Here is a 17493-nt window from a genome sequence, read left to right as displayed (position 1 = left end):
TACTATTCGGTTCTCATGACGCTTCTTTGTACTGCGCTGCATTCACCAGGCACATGAACCTTTTTATGTTCTAAGTGCATACGTTCTTTTTCTATATGTTGGAGCGAAAATTGTAAACTTAAGTATGCATATATATCATTTTCCTTGTAATCTTTTTCAACATGCGTGCTGTAGCTCCCTCTGTCTTTCAGTTACTGCTTTGTCCCACTTTTTATGCAACCTTTATGTATTTTGTGCAGCAAAATTCTGGTGCTATTTAATAACATTTTATCTGTGAAATTGAGGTAATTGGTGTTTCGTATATGCATTTATTGGCGTTTTTCACTGTCTCAGCAATCTGGCTGTCGAGTCATTGGAACCTTTTCTCATACTTTATGACTATTTCTGGGGTGCTTGATACTGAAAGTGCAGGTGACCATTTATTTGGCTGTTTGGAATTCTGTTATCCATGTGTTACTACCAATTTTCTGTGCTAAATAATTATTTTTTCTCTTATCGTTCTAGGTATTAGCCTTTCCTTATCTCTTTATTGACTGAGGTAGCACTTAGTTGCTGGGTATAGGAATAAAAGGCCCCAAAAAGTGCTTTATTTAGCTTTGTGCAAATCCAGAAAGATTACCTGAAAATGAGCTCACTAAATTGAGGAAATGCCACTAACGAACTCTTCTGTACCCCAAATTAACATAATCAAATGGTGTACTGTTTGTTCTTGACTTGTGCCAGGGAGATAAGCTGCTTTCATTACACAAAAGCTTTACAAGTTTATTTCTGAAGAAAGCAATCCTGGCTTGTCAGAAACACGATTCAGGTGTTCATCATGCCCGACAACTTTATAAATGATGTCTCGTCAAATAATAGCTAAGTTGAGTGAGGTTACTTTATAAAATAATTGGGCAACATGAAAATATATCTCGAAGACAAAGATCAGGCAAGTCTACTTTGGTACTTCATTAAATTTTAATCCTGGTGAAAGACGTGTGCTGAAGGTTGTATGTATTTACGTGAAGTCATTTGTTTCAAGTTGGTTATTTTGCCTTCTCACAGTCAGCCGTAGCTCTTCCTGTGATGTGTTAGTGTGCGCAACATTTTAATGTAGCATATTCAGATGTCTTTTGTATATTCACATGAAAGCAGCTCCAAGTGTTCATGTGTTCAAAGTTGGTTGTTACAAGGGTATGCTTAAGCCCTGCCTTTTGAGTCGCTTTGCCTTCTAGTCATAAACTTAAGTCGAAAGTGAAGAGCACAGTGACCGTATTGATTGATTCATATGTATAGGTTTTTTCAGATGTATTTACACTGCTAGAGTGCTGTAGGTACTAGCCTATGTCTCCAGGTTCGATGTAGTGGTGCCTTATCTACTGTAATAATGTTTCACGTGCACGCATCTTTAGTGTAAATAAAGGTACTTCAAGTTGATCAGTCTCTCCTTTGATTTTGTTTACGAGCAGGCACCGAGGCATGCAAGTGTGAACAGCGAAGCAATTTCAATATATGAATAAAAATACACTAGCCCAACGAAACGTCAATCATATTTCAATGGGGACTTCTGAAATCTCAATGGCATCTCAACTGTGCCAGAACATGCTTTTCAATGCTGTGGCAATAATAACTCAACAACAAGTCAACAGAACTACCACAACGTTAGTTCAACGCAGAACCAATGGTAACTCAACAACCATTCAACTAAACGAACACAACGGGCCGTCTAGGCACAATGGACTTTCAATGGTAACTTAACACTTCTTCAACATTGAGGTACCCAATGGTGTTTCAATTCGATTTCAGTGGCCAATATTCAAGAGTGCTCAACACTCAACCCAACAATTCTCCAACATACTCTCAATAATTCCTCAATAAAAAACTCAACATTGACCAACAATATTTCAATGCCTTCTCAATAATTTTTTTTGTACGGGAAGTCCGGGGTAGTGTCCCTACACGTGGAACTGCCACACCTGGTAGGAAAGGCTGGGTCCGTGATAAGAGAAAGGCCTAAATCTGTGGCGAGATGCCAGATTCCATCCCGTTTCTTACTACTCCAGCGGTAACCCCAAGATTGGTGTGGGGCGTTGAAATCCCCTCCTATTATGAGTGGCGCAGTTCTGGCTACCCTCATGGTCTTATTAAAGATGGCTCTGAAGCTCTGTCTCATCTCTCTGGGACTGCTATATATGTTGAGGCAGAACAAGCTTTGCGCTTTACCTCTGTGCCGTTTTAGGACCAATTCTATAAATATGTATTCAATTTTACTCGCCCCTAATTTTAGATCGTGCTCTATGTAAGGAATTTTCTTGTCAATTAGGGTGGCAATTCCTCTGCCTGGTTCTTTGCCTTTGCAGACCGAGTTGAAGCCGGACAGCCCGATCTCCTCCGCTAGAGTTTCCTGCAACATTATTAATTTTGGCCTATTTTCAACCGTTTTGATTATCTGTGCTAGTGACGCTCTTTTTTGCTGAAATCCTCTGCAGTTCCACTGCCACACACTAAGTCTAGTTCTGTTATCCATTATTATTTTCGTTGCCTCCTGACTTGCTACCCCCTGTCACTGTTCGCTTGACTGTACCACCTGCCGCTCCTGGGGGTGTTCTTGCGCTTTCGGCTTCCAAGGGCATATATTCTTCATCTTCTCCTTGGGCCTCTAGCTTTTTCAACCTTTTCTCGGCTATTAACTTCCACTTCCATGTTTTATCCACCTTAAGGTTAACGCTGTCTACCGTGTCCTTTAGGTCCCTAATCGCATTCCTAATCTCCTCCAGAACCGAGCACATCGATTCTGCCTCCGGAACTACGTGTAAGATAAACGTTTATTTTTTCTAAGCCTGAAAGAAACGCCTCAAAGCACGGAAAAGTGTCACGCGAATAGATGCGCCGCACCCTTCTTACTTCTACATAAGGTTCCAAAATTCTGTACTGCAGCTCAGCGGGACGACATTGTCTGCGAAACTGTGGCTGCATTTGAGCCAGATTACTGGGTTGTGCAGCAACTACGGGTTCTCAAATGACAATAAAAAATGGCTGTGGCTTAGGTAAGGTTAAGCCCAGGATGCGAAGCATACGAGCCTTTATTTTAGTTGTTGAACCACTGTTTAGCCTGGTGAACTGCTGTTGCTTGGCTATATTTGGTTCGGCTAGACGAAGAAACAACTCATGCATTACTGCTTCGCCTTCAAGAGTGGAACGCGACAGCGTTCCCGTCGACCCGCCAAGGGGTGTAAGACAATGGGCTACAGGGCAGCGACTACGCGCCCCGCATTGGACGCGGTGAGCGTCGAGCAAAGCAGCGTTCGGCGCGGCAACGAAATGTGCGCCTGAGCAAGAGACGCACGCCTTAGAAACAGCTCGTTTCTAAGGCAACACCGCATTCACTAGAGGCGCTTTTGTACCGCTTTGAAGCATCGTACTCGTGGCTCAGTGGTAGCGTCTCCATCCCACACTCCGGAGACCCTGGTTCGATTCCCACCCAGCCCGTCTTGCAAGAGTTGAGCCAAAGCCACTTCTCCTCTGTCGTGACGTCACGGTGTCACGTGGTTTCAAGGCGACACCACCGCGCCTGAGGAGTTGGGTTGAGCTCTCGTAATATGCTTCGCATAAAAAACAACTCAAGGCAAATGTGGAGCCGAACTTACAGCCTTTATTGTGTTCATTCATAGACTGCCACGGACGAAATATATCGGGTTATCCCGAATGATCGAAGAAATTAGCCTGCGCAAAAGCTTTTGTGAGCTGGCGTTATGGCACCTGGTCATTAGCGCCCGGTTATTTATTATTCAGATGAAGTTTTCACGAATTCGTAGACGTCCTCTGTTTGTTTACGTACTTTCGGCCAACTGCATTGTTGGCGCCATGGCGATAACAATACGACGCTTCGAAAAATCTCGCGAGAAGTGAAATTCTCTCTAATGCGTAAACAAGCTTATGTTACCCTTCAGCAGACAGGTAGTTTAATGTTTATATTTGTCTAACACTTCATTCTTGAGAAAAATATATTTATGCTGTGAGCTTGAGATTGTATGCTGCGACAACACGAGATTGCACTCCACCGCGTTTGAAATGTTCAAGATATGGTAAATTGCATGCCAAAAACTTGGCCAACGATTGCACTTCTAAGTAATGCGATGTTTGAGCGCAGCTGCTGCCTCACTTCCACAACAGGCAATCGAATACAAAACACGCAGTTCCAAACGGAGGCGGTTCTGCGTTTCCGATTGGGCAGTGCACACCGCGATCCGCCGCCATCGTGCAAGCGCTCCGGCGACGCGCCGTCGCGCCATCGCGCCATAATATAGAGGGTCACCGCCGCGCAGAGGCGAGGGGGGGGGGGGCAGATTAGCAATTATTTAATGTTTCTTCTGAGGTGAAATGAAGAAACGGGTGGAGAACAGGGGTATTGATTGTAGGTCACACACTTATTCAGTCACAGAGATGCCTCAGTGTAGCCGCACAAGGTTGGATTGGGAAGTAGAAGTAAGGGGACGAAACGCTATAACTGTTTTTCGAGTCACCGCAACGGTATTGCGCCAGGTAAGGGGAGGTATGTGGCAAGAGCGAAGGCGGGAGAGGGACCGCCAGGTGCAAGCACTGCCAGTGGCGACAAATGCAGCTGAGGAACGCGCCCCGAAAATGGGGAAGCGAGAGACACGCGTGAGAGCCGTACAGCCACGCGACGCATAGACGGAAGAGCGGAGAGCCGTGGATCATGCGCGAGGCGGCAAGAAGCGCCCGCCGCCTGCACCGCGGCAGTGCAGCGACAGGGGGAGAAGGGACGGTGAGGGCGGAGTGGACGGTTGCGGCGACAGTCACCGCGACGGCAATGCGCGGAGGAAGGGGGCGAGAGGATAGGTGAGAACACGTGATCGACCTTTGGAAGACAAAAGGAGAGCAAGACTCGCGCCAAGTGCGTGAGATAGCAGCAGGAGCGCGCGCAGCGCGGAGATAATAGACAGATTTAGTATAGCGTAAAGCAGCAAACGCAAAGAGCGTTAGCGTTGTCTGCACCACACTGTGCATACGCTGTACGTAAACGGTGCTGGAGCTCTTACGTACGTACGCTATTTTCGAGATTTAGCGGTGAACGCTAACGCACGCAAGGGGAGCCTTACGTACGGCAACATGGCGGCGCCAGTCGAAGTGAGAGCAGCCCGCTTCGGATCTATCGAGTCGTCGGCCTGCACTGTTCGGCTCATTCCTTTCCCACTAATGCTCGTGTTTGCTTTAGATTTGTGTGATGATGCTTCGACAGTGGCGCACAGGTGACAAATGGGCGTTGTTTACGACATACGTTCTCGATTAGCGGCGCAGTAGGCTTAACGAAAGGGTTTGCTAATGTTTGCTCATGTTTGCTGTATCCGCCTCGAGATGGCGCCCAAGTGTATTTCGCTCGTTCGCTTGGTGTAAAGCCGCATGTCAATCCGATGCATTCACGTTTTCCGCGGCAAAACACCGTAGTCGGTGCTGCGGACACAATGCGTGTGCGTTTTACCAACGATGACGATATGAACCTTCTGAAGGAGGTTTTCGCCTTGAACCCATTTGGACGGACGTCAAGATGGGCGTCCGTTGCAAAAATGTGGAAAGAAGTGGGAAATCCGTTTTCTGGAAGCGAAATTGCCGGCGAAACGTCCCCTCCGGAATAGCTTCGATGTTGAGTGGTTCTTGAGGACACATAGAACCTGCGCGGTCGCTCTCGTTTCCGAAGCATGAGGGCGTCTATGTCACCCCAACTTAAAAAGGACACGTAATATGGGTCCCACAGAACACTAGATCGCGGCATGCCAAGAGTAATCGGTGTGTTTCGCGACTATCGACAAAACAACACTCAAACCAAACACCTACATGCGTAATTAACGCAGTGACTGTGGCTTTCGATAAGCTTGACTTAGGGACACACTTGAAGATTCAGCATTGGATAAGCTCGACATTTCGTGTGGATTTGGCTTTCCAGTACTTTGTGTTTTTACATCTAGATGGCGCTGTATTTGTTTGCGCTAACGTTAACGCTTTTCTCCTTTCCGCTATTCTAGAACACTACCTTGTGCCGCGCAGTGCAGTCTTTCTTTGCGTTAGCGTTGCGTCGCACGCTAACGCTAACGCAGTCATTTTACGCTATACTAAAACTGTCTAATGACCTTGGTTACGACGAGGCCGATGGCGACGCGAAACGCGGGAAGGGGCGCCAAAGAGCTGCGGTCTAAAATGTAAACACATAAGTTCATTCACGTATTTCTTCAATATATCTGGTGAATTCCGATGTTAATATTTGAAAATTAAGGTTTGAAGTGACGAATTGTGGCCCGACAAGGAATGTCGCCGAAGTCAACGTTTTGGCAAATGAACCTAAAAGTTCATTTGCCCCAAGAAAGCTCCAGCGACATCACGAGGCCAACCGCCATCGACTTAATTATATTATGTGACTCTCAGGTGCAGTGCTCTCGGGTTGAGAGCGGAATCGCCACTAGGCCCAATACATTGCTGCAGAACAGTTTTGAAGCAGCTGTTGTTTAGCCTTGCTCGCCTCATGGTTCGTTGACAGCATAGCGGAAATTACTTGATCAACTAATTAAATTAAAGAATGATAAAATAATGGCAACAAAAATGGATGAAAAAAAGTTGCTCCAAGTAGGGAATTATCCCACGTCCTCGCATCGCGCGTGCGATGCTCGAACCAATTGAGATACCGCGGCGCTCGGTTAATCGAAGCACCTCGGCGAACCCCCTTTCTTCTCGTTCACATATATATTATATATATTATATATATATATATATATATATATATATATATATATATATATATATATATATATATGTGTGTGTGTGTGTGTGTGTGTGTGTGTGTGTGTGTGTGTGTGCCTGTGTGTGTGTGTGCGTCAAGGCATACCTGAGCTCTGCATTAGGTATCGCTCGCTACAGAGGTCAGTGCATGCCGAAGACAGTGCATACTAATTGTGTTCGTCAGCCAAGCAGGCAGCGCTTGCTCTCGAGAAAATTTCCTATACCCAATAACGTCCGTTAAATGTAGAACACTGCCGCGGCAGCAGACCATTCTTACTCTCCAGATGAGTTTGCTTGGGGCTCTCCGTACGTTAGGTAAATACAGTCAGTTTAGTATCTGGCCTTGGGCTATACCATCAACTTTTCTGCTTTACTCTGCCGTGATCCAGCACGCCACTCTCTTAATGGGAACTCGTCTTTGGCTCAGCATCCTCCAGCACAGGATGAGTACAGCCCCCGGTGTGTCAACGCTGAGGACACAAATAACTTGCGAAGCCCGAAGGCACTGAAACACATGACGCACTGCCTTCTCGCTCAGCCCAATCCTGCTAAGTGCAGCAGCTGTATATGAAGATTACTGTACAGGCCACTGCACTTAGCACAATGCGCGTCCTGGTCATGAAAAAAAAAACGATTTCACTGCTACGCTTGCTTTCTTTTTTCTGGTATTCGAAAGTTTCTTTTAGCAGCGCCCATTCTAGTCAACGGGTTGTTCGTGTTGTGCTCTACGTTCAGCAAACATTCTTAGCATCTCTGCGAGACTTGAAAATGTTCATAATTAGCAGCGCCCAATCATTATAACTCGAGTCGGGAAAAGTTCAGTGAGTCGACGTTAATATGGAGACCTCCCTTGCAGTGCCTCATATAGCCAGGCAGTTACCCTTCGCCTACCGCTGCTCAAACAAGAGCTGTCAGATCGAAATTCCCCCCTGAGGACAGGGTTTGTGTTAACAACGAGTCGTATCTATTTCCGAGATAGAAAGCGCCTTTGGAGATCCACAAGGGCAACACTGCATGCGGGTTTGTATGCCAGAACAGCCAAGCTAGGCAACAATAATGGTTCATTGCCGCGATCTGTAATGTTTTTTTTCTGCAGTTTGTATCTACTCTTTTTTTAGCATTTGGCCGTACCTCTCATGCCACACAAGCAAGCTGAACACGTACAAATATGCAAAATGCGACGCAGTTGCTCTGCGGAAATCAGGGCCTATACTTTTATGTCGTCTTCATAAATTGAAGCAGCGACATTGGAATAAACAAGTGGTACTAAACCATGAAGCTCGAAAGTCACCTCGACGGCTATGAACGTCAAAGCAGGAGGTATCATTACCTTGTTCTATTTCTTTCAAGTCACATCATCGAAATTGTTCTTTGATAATAATGTTTCTGGCTGATAAATGGATCTCTAGAAAAGAAGAACGACGGCGGAAAAGGCTCTCGATTTGTCTGTCGCATAACACGGACTCCTATATTTCCTCGCTGCGTTTGTCGCTTAACGCAAGCGATGATATGAAAACATATGTAGGTGCCTCAATTATTAACAGATCCCAAATATGCCTCCCCGGAAAAACCATCAGACAAGCTGTTTTCCTAATGCTGTTTTTTTCTTCAGTGTTGTACGCTTTACGTTGCTCTTACGGTTTGCCTCGGAGCTTTGGGATAGTGTTTTCGTGGTCGCGTGAGCCATGTTTGTTTGTTTACGTGGTCCTGCCGCATGTTTACTGCTGCGCTGCGTGTTTACTTCACAGCCTCTTTTCGGGCACCCGAGACGTTACCGTTACTCCGTTCCTCTGGACGGCGTTCATGGGCGTTGCTTAGATGGGGAGGTTTCTGCGGTGGTCCTAATTCTACGGACAAGAGTGCCTAATGATTCTTAGTCATGGCTGTGAAAGCTCCCAAGTAAACGAGTGACTAAAACGGTCTAATGTTTTCCTTGCAAATGGCACAGGTTCACCAGATTCCACTAGGAACATTTTCAAGAAACCTGGGCACAAATTTGCATGAACGACTACAGTGTTTGTTGCAAGAGAGTTATGAGTTATGCACTATAGGCCTCGTCTTCCTTATCCGAAAACTGAGAAATATTTTTTTTTACCGAGGTGTGGAAGCACTTCCTATTACTGTCAGCACCTGATTATGAATATACTTGCCTGTATGTGGCGCTTTCTTTATTGTCACATCACTTTAAGTTTAATGCTATAAATAGAAATAACAGTAGTGCAATGTTTTCTTTGTTTCCAATCTTTACAACTTGAGAAATGTGGAATTCCCTCAGGAAGATTAACCTTGATAAATGACCTAGAATGCAAATATTATCGATACAGAAAATTTATGTCGGGATAACTATTCTGCACTTATACATTTAAGCGAGTATGAGACCACTACTGTGGTGAAATCAAATCAAATCCTGTATTTGATTTGATTCGGCTTGACTTTTTCAGCTATAAAATTTTAGCTTCTTTGAGCAATTTAAAGCCAAGTGAACATCAAATTATTGCGCAATATCTTAGAATTTTGAGAGACAAGCAGCTAGGTTTTGAAGACAGCAGCGACATATGTATTGTCGTTAGCCTATTGTACGCCGTGATAATTGTCGCATTCCCACAAAATGGTAAAGCGTGAAATCTGCATCGAACATATTGCGCTATATGTTGCAAGGTTCCTTCCTACGAAAGAACAACGTTCAGTAAAAATTCAGATGTGCAATATAGGACAGAAAGCCGTTTTTCGCGGCACCAAGTCTGGGCCACCCAGCAAGCCCAAAAAGCGACCGACCGACCGACCGATTAGTTTGTAGTAGTATATTGATAGTCATGGCAGTTTTATTACGTCACCAGGCGTTTTTATGCGCACTACTGGTGAACGAGCCGACCATGTTCCAGTGTATATGATACGTTGTCTAGACTTCAAAAACGTATATGCTTGGAATGGCTGATAGCGCCGACCGCGATGCCTGCGGTGTCGAGGAAACTATAGAACATCTATTGTGCTACTGCTCATCTTTTGAAAACGAAAGACGTGACCTCTGCACAGGTCTCAATCAACCAGATAGAATTGAACAAGATGTTGGGACCATGGCCTCACATATCGCAGCTACAAAAGGCCACAAAAACGCTGCTGCGATATTTGAAAGCTACTGGATTGAGTCAGCGTCTGTGATCCGGACTGAGTGACCAAACGATATCCCCAGTAGACTTTCTCTTCTTTTAATCTTTCCGTCCCCTTTTCCCTTTCCCCAGTGTAGGGTAGCCAACCGGGCACAGTCCTGGTTAACCTGCCTACATTTCCTTTATCATTTTCTCTCTTTCTCTTCTACACTACAGGCTAGTGTTCACGTTTTCCATGACCTGCTGCCATGACCCAGTAACTATGGGGTTCTGCTGCTGAGGACGAAGGTTCGATCGTAGCCGCGGCTGCTGCGTTCCGATGAGAACTGAAGGAAGCAAATGCTTGTGCACTGAGCATTGGGTGCATGGTAAAGAACTCAATCTGGTCAAAATTCATCCGGAATCCTCCAGTATGACGTGCCTCACAGTAATATCGTGGGTTCGGCACGTAAAACCGCACAACTGAGCACTTTTGGAAGCTACAAAACTCCTGAATCTGGGCTGCGGTGCTGTGCATGCTTCTAATGTTGCTGAATAAAGTAGTAAAATGCTTCCAAACTAAAATTTACAATTACCGAACTAACGATTGCCTGAATGGGAGAAAGCAAGATTGAGTGGGGAATATTTATATCCAACAGAAAACGAACAGCAGCGTAAATACAGTACAGTGAGCCTTTCAGGTCGCGGATGTTCACGACTCGTAAAATGTTTTGATAAGCATTCGGGGGGTAAATACCCGCAAGGTACATAACTGGCGTTGCTAAGGGCGCCCATCATGGAAAGCAAATTACCAAGAAACGTTGTAAGTGCACTAACCGCTTTGTATATCATGAAAGCTGCGCAGGTAAGAGAAAAGCGAATCAAGAAGAGTGAAAAAGCTGAGAAATATTTTCGAAGCCCCACGAAGACAAGTGCTTACGAGCTAAGTACGCATAGATGTCGTCAACGCAAGAAAAGCATGTATACGTAAAGATAAGTGTGATGCACCGGGCCTTAGCCGGTACATCACATAAGCAACGCATATTACGGCAGAAGTATCAAGGTGCTCTGTCCTACCCACTTACCATTTCACCCCGTCTCCGTTTCTTGCGAACACACCCAGCGTTTTCTTTAAAAACTGAGCAGTGGGTGCTGAAATAGTGAGTGCAGCTCCTCGACTGCACACAAGCGATAGGGTCAACTGTCTGAGACCCGCAAGCCGCGTTCGAAAATGACAAGAAAAGTGACACAATAGACTGTACTAAATGTTTTCAACCTCTGTACTTCTTTTGTCCCCGTACAATGATCGTCATCATTGTTGGCGTCTTTTCCGGCATTCAGTTTTTACAAACAAATCTATGATCTTACTCAGAGATTTTGTTACTCCTCCAAGTTTATTAAATATTTTAGGGCTCCTAACAGGCCTTCCACTCATCTTTCTCATTTTACGGCTTGCACTAAAGAGTTTTCGTGAGCAGCCAAAGTCATTGTCCATTCTGGAGGCTGATTGTTTACGAACGAACTTTCTTTTTTTTTCAACAGTTCCGCAGTTTCCGCAGTTCGAGATTTGGAAACACCCGCAATGCATTACTTTTTCAAGCTCACGTGACACAATTTCATTCCCGGCTTTTGGTTCTTTCATACCACAGGAAACAGGCGCACGTCGTGTTTCGCAACATCGGTCTCAGGAGGATTTGGGCGATTAGAACACTTCCTAAATGAGATGAACCATAGCACTCCTAAATTATATTATAATATACGCTGGGGATAAAAAGCTGGTAATAAAACAGGGTTCTAACTATAACCATGCATATTACAGCCAATAAGGTCATTAAGAAAATATCTTATAGTTGTATTCGTTCTTTTACGTTACTCCTAAAGAGGTGGTAAAGAACTGCATGGTGTAAACTAGCTTTCATAATCACAAAGTCAGTGCTAATGACAAGTAAAGACGATATTGCTAATTTGCAAAGGAGCAATTCCAAGGATAGCCGCATTTAATTAGGCATTGAATACCACCTAATTCCCCTTCTTGTTTCTTAACACACAAACACTTGTGAATTAGACATCAATCTTTTCTCCGTTTTTAAGAGCACACATGGCATTCGGATACAACCTGCAGTGGTTCATAAAAACAATTATAAATGTTAGAAGTGCTCATGATGATTGCTTCAATGTACTGTCCTAGCTGCCAAAAGTCAAATCAATTGTTTCTTTTTTTATTGCGTGCTATCCGCTGCGGTGTTCTAGTCTGCCACTGACTCCGCCAAATAAGCATAGAAAAAAGTTTCATATTTCATACATGTGTATGTTATTATTTGCGCTGCTTTAGGCGGAGCTCAATCTTGAGTTCCCAAAAACGAGTAATAATAATTCATGTCCTCATGTTCGCAAAGAATTACTTTTATTCCGGAAAACGAGCCCTGTCAACGACGTCACGGGCATACTGTTTACTTGTGAAATTATTTTTTAAGGTTGGACTCTCACTGCATTTCCTAAGTAAGCGAGTAGATTTCAAACTTCTGTAAAAAATTAATAGCAAGTTTTCACCGTCCTTGTGTATTCCCTAGACAACTTGAAACGCCAAGTGAAGATTTAGTTCACTGCTGGCGAACGCGCTGTTTTTGATTGTTGATAATTAGCTGCTATTGCTCCATATTTTTATGAGGAAAACAAAAACTTCACTAATTTAGATTTCTAAATTTTACACTATAGGTAAATGTTTGCACTCCTGCTGTTTCAGTGTACCCAAGAGATTACATTTTTGTGTGCTACCAGTCACTTTTAATGTTAATGATGCGAACTTTCGTCATGGTTATGATACAATGATCTAGACAATCACATGTGCTTACCCCAAAAACTTGAATCCTTGAGAAGCCAATGTTCCAAGGAAAGTGGAAAGTGGAAGGCCCTGGGCTCTTATTGTCTTCTTTCCCACCTGTAAAAATTAAAATGAAAGTGCCAGGTAGATAAGTTATGTGACTTTTTTTTAATGCGCAAGAAAATAAATAATGGCTGGCTATCTCTACGGTCACACAACCAAGAAAATAGCAAAACAGAATCACATACCCAATCTAATTGTGTATCCCAGCACTGAAAAAGTCGACATCTGTATTGAAATACGCCAACGGCATTCCTACTCGTTCCAAATTCCTCGAAAACTATATTTCGGCTTCAACGTACTAATCCATCATCACTTTTTGCTCACCTCGACTTGCTTTTCGATCAATCTTGCAAGTCCTGCCAAGACGCCTTGACAAAACATTTTAGTCAACAACATTCAGCGTGGCTTTTGGCGCTGATTAGATCATGGTAATGCTTTTCGATAGCTGCACGTACTGTTTCAGTACGAAGTTTCTGTCTGCCGTAACTATGAAACGTGCCCGCGCTCAGAAACTAACATCACGGAGCATTTCTGGATGATTAAACTACAGGCAGTGTGCGCACTGGAAGGACGAAAAGCTTAATTAATATTTTACAACCAGTTATGGTTCGAGAACATAACAAAAAACAGTGACTCCAAGAGCCAGTGGTGACTATGCCAATTTCGGTATTTGCTAATAAAGAAACAAACACAGAAAGAGAGAGATAAGGGAAAAAGATATAGAAGGGAGGTTGAGGGATGTCAAGCAGACTGGCGTCCGATTTGCTGCCATGCGCGGGGCAGGGGGGTGAGGGATTAAAAGGAAAATAAGAAGGAGAAAATCATCAGCTTTGCAAGCACATGGGTTTACCCCTCATGACTATGTAATCGGTGGTCGCAGTCACTGTAATCGATATTATGAATTGAAGTTACGCCCATATTACTTTGTAAGCCTCTGACCCATGGGGTCATCGAAGGATTAGACATGGAAAATGGTCGCTGGTCTGGCCGGTTTGACACGGCCATAAGAATGTCGTGTTGAAGTTATAAAGATTACAAGAACACAATAGGCGCCCAATTGTTTTTTTCGGAGTTGCATGAGAAAGACAAAGATGTCTTCAATTCCAAAAAAGATTGATTAGGTTTTCCGAAAACGCGCCCCTAGCAAACGATGTTTTCAGATTTCACGAAGGGTCAAGTCTATTGTGTCGAGAGCTCAAAATACACAGAAGTTTCTGAATTTGCATCTTGCTACAACGTCGTGGGCATATCATCACGGAGTACAACCACATAACTACAGTCAACATGTCTGTCTACGTGTCAGTAAGAAAGCAATGTTCCGTTCACACTCATAGGGAGGTATAGGGAGTATATAAAGGCAGGGCGATGAAAAGTAAATCTCTTTGGCTACCCTGCCCAATAGGGGGTGGTAAGGGAACCGAAATACAAAGAGAACAGAAACAAAGTAAACCGCGCACATAATCTAGAAGAACAGGCAGCGTTGTGAAGATTTGTGAAGATTGTGAAGTAGTGCATGTGCGCCCAATGTGCCTTCTTTTGTCCTCGTGTTTCCCTGCGTTCAACAACTTTTAGTCTAGTTCGTAAACACACGTATTTTCAGCTTACTCCCAATGTTGAAACCACGCGAACCCCATTTGCGATGCGTTGGAATTCAATATGCGGCTTGACTTGTTGGTGCGAAACAGCGCAGCACAGTTTTCAGAGACAGAACTGTGGGAGTAGAAACGTGAACAAAAAAGGCTCGCATTCATTCAGGATTCGTTTTTTCGTAGAGTCCCGTCTCTTCAAACTATGTAACGCAGTTCAGTTTCAATGCTATTCCATCTATATATAGTCCTAATGGAAGCACTGATTGGTTCTTTCGTGCAGTAGAGACAGCACGCTTATAACCGCGTATGGTTTGGGTGATAGACTTTCTGCAGCGTCTGTGTCATTATCGCCTATTCATTCGCTGGCATTTAATCATCCCAGCGGCCTCGTCGTCGGGAGTTTCCGTTGCGCACACGTGCATGTCCGCATCGGTATTTACGCGCTAATCGAAGCTGTCACCTCGCTGCGCCTGATTAAATTTGCAAAGCTTCTCCGTGGCCACACCCGAATGCTTCGACCCTGCCTATCTGCTGCATCTTGTATAGCAGTCTTCCTGCAGGCGTACAAGCTTCGAAACAGCAAATAAGTTTTCCTTCTGTGGCTTGAAGCTACATGGCATAAATGTAATGAATGTATGAATCATCAAAAACTGTCGACGATTTATCGCGGTGTTACTTTCCAATATTCCGCGATGGTGTTTGTGTTTCGGTGTTGCTCATTTTGTTGTGCTTAAACTGTGTCAGATGTGTTGTCCATTTATGCATATTTACACAAAGTGCTATTCTCCGTGATGGTTTGTTTTTTTCCTGTGAACTGCTTTTCCTTTTTGTTTTCCTATGAGCCCTTCAGAAGAAGTGGCTCTCTACACTGATGCATACTGTGATATCCAGCTAATGAATGTATTACAACCACTAGCTTATGCTTGAGAGACAACTTTTTTGATCCATTGATAACTTTTATAAATACGATTCTAATTTCTATTCCAACAGCTTCATCCATATTGGACGAATTAGGATGGCAAACACAATTAAAATAATAAAATAAATGGCCTATACTACCTAATCTTTTTTCCTTGTTTGATAACACTAATTGTTGCTAACTGACGCTAATTGTTGCTAAAATTACACGTCTACAGACATTGCAACCTGCCTTCTTTCACTAAATCAAATAGGTGGTAGTTCCGCGCAGTTAGTCGCGTTCTCCGTTTCTTTTTCGGTAACCTTAAAGCTCGGAAGGAGATTTTCTTTCGTGTTATAATTTTGCTATATTGCCAAAGCGCTCCCAATCGCGTCGCAACGCGGCCTAAATGCAAGCAATCATATCGGTACTCCTACATAAATTGTTTAAAAAGGTATTTCCTTTTGCCTCTGCTTCGAGCTTACCAGGAGTTGTGCGCATCTATTGCAACAATTTAACGGCACAATTCACATACGCTGACGCTGTTTTCAGAAATGTTTAAACAGGTGCACCTCCAGTTTTTCTTACCTTTATGCATGCATAAAGTTTAAGCGCCTTCATTTTGCAATCGCTACAGCTGGCGTTAGTAAAGTCTCTTCAGAAAAGAAAGCGTAACATTCTTGTGATGGGTCATAGATAAATACCTTATCAGATCACGCGGTGTTCACCTATACTTGCTCATCGCAATCAATAAGAACATTAGAATTGTGAGGAATGTGCCAACTCCCTCCCTTGACTCTCTCTCTCTCTCTCTCTCTCTCTCTATATATATATATATATATATATATATATATATATATATATATATATATATATATATATATATATATATATATATATATATATAATTAGAAACAATTCAATATAGGGCCGCCAGGTTTATCTTGCGTAACTACTACAAATCAAGCATCTCACACAAGAAACTTGATATTTCACTTCAGCCACTAAGTACTCGAAGTGATTTTGCACTCATATCATTATTTCACAAGTGCGATCATGCGGATAGGATATCTTCTTTAGGCTTGATGTCGCACCTTTCACATCTCGCAGATTACATAATCACCTCAGCTTCACACGCATCTACGGGAACACACATGCATTCAACTGGTCGGCGCTTTCTCGTGACATTCGATTGTGGAACGCTCTTCCTGATTTCATCGTCTCCGAACCTAATCCCGATAAATTCCGCCAGCTCATAAGTCCATATTCCACCGCGTAACTTCAATAAAGTGCTCGATGCCAGTTATGTGCTCTCTTGTTTATGAGCTCATTTCGCTTATTATTCTTGTATTCTTTAGTATTGTTTAGTATTTGTACTTGAGTGGCAGCATTATTTTTCGTTGTGTATTAAATGAACTGTATCGTTTGTCTTTTTCTAATATGTACATTCCAGACCTTGTTATTTGGTACAATGCTTTTAATACTTATATAAAATATGTATACATTTTTCCACTGTCAATTAATAATGTATGTCTATTATGTTTTTTATATGCTCCACTCTTTTATTATTATTGTAACGCCCCCCTTACCCAATGCCTCATACGAGGCCTGTAAGGACATCCTTAAATAAATAAAATAAATAAATAAATAAATATATGGTGTCCCCGCTAACTGCAGATGCCTCGTAGTTGGCCGAAACAAAGGTAATGTGGTGTGCTTGCCGTCGCTTGGACATAAATATATTTTTTTTCATTCCGGCACCGTCCGGCAAGCCGAAGATGCCGCCCGAGTCCAAGGACTTCGAGCCGCCACCTGAGGCCACCACAGCAAGAAATGCCGGACTATTCTTCAATAAAGTTTCTTCTTCTTCTTCTTCTTCATTCCGACTAGGCATGGTCACGGGAGGACCCTACGAACTAGGCACCTGCGGCACCCCACAGGGCTCGGTCCTCTCCCCCCTCTTATTCAATATAGCCCTGCACAAAGTCGCCACTCGCCTCGCTGCAATCCCGAACGTGGGTCACGCCATTTATGCGGATCCGCCCGGGGCACGATCTGTGCACCGGGTAGATCGCTAGCCATGCTCGAACACTCTTTAAAAGCGTGTTGGAGGCTACCGAAGACTTCCTTTCAAACACGGGCCTTGAACTCTCCCCCGCTAAATCGGAGCTGATGTTATACCGCCAGTCAAGACAAGGGGTCAGAAACCTTGTGCCTCTGGAAAATATGCCGATAGAAATTCGAGCTAAAAATGGGCATCCCATACCG

At 43.7% G+C, this 17493-nt stretch overlaps 1 protein-coding gene across 1 annotated transcript in view; it reads right to left on the bottom strand.

Moving 5' to 3' along the window:
* The window catches only part of LOC135899138 (probable G-protein coupled receptor No18), a 128788-nt gene extending 117712 nt beyond the window's left edge, over nt 1–11076 (bottom strand). The window contains exon 1 of the mRNA XM_070535498.1: nt 10940–11076. The gene's annotated coding sequence lies outside the window, so the exon portion shown is untranslated. The remainder of the gene's footprint in view (nt 1–10939) is intronic.
* Between the last annotated feature and the right edge of the window lie 6417 nt (nt 11077–17493).

This window comes from Dermacentor albipictus, chromosome 3, assembly GCF_038994185.2.
Source record: "Dermacentor albipictus isolate Rhodes 1998 colony chromosome 3, USDA_Dalb.pri_finalv2, whole genome shotgun sequence".
NCBI classification, from domain to species: Eukaryota; Metazoa; Arthropoda; class Arachnida; order Ixodida; family Ixodidae; genus Dermacentor; species Dermacentor albipictus.
This window is presented reverse-complemented; position numbering and strand designations above follow the sequence as displayed.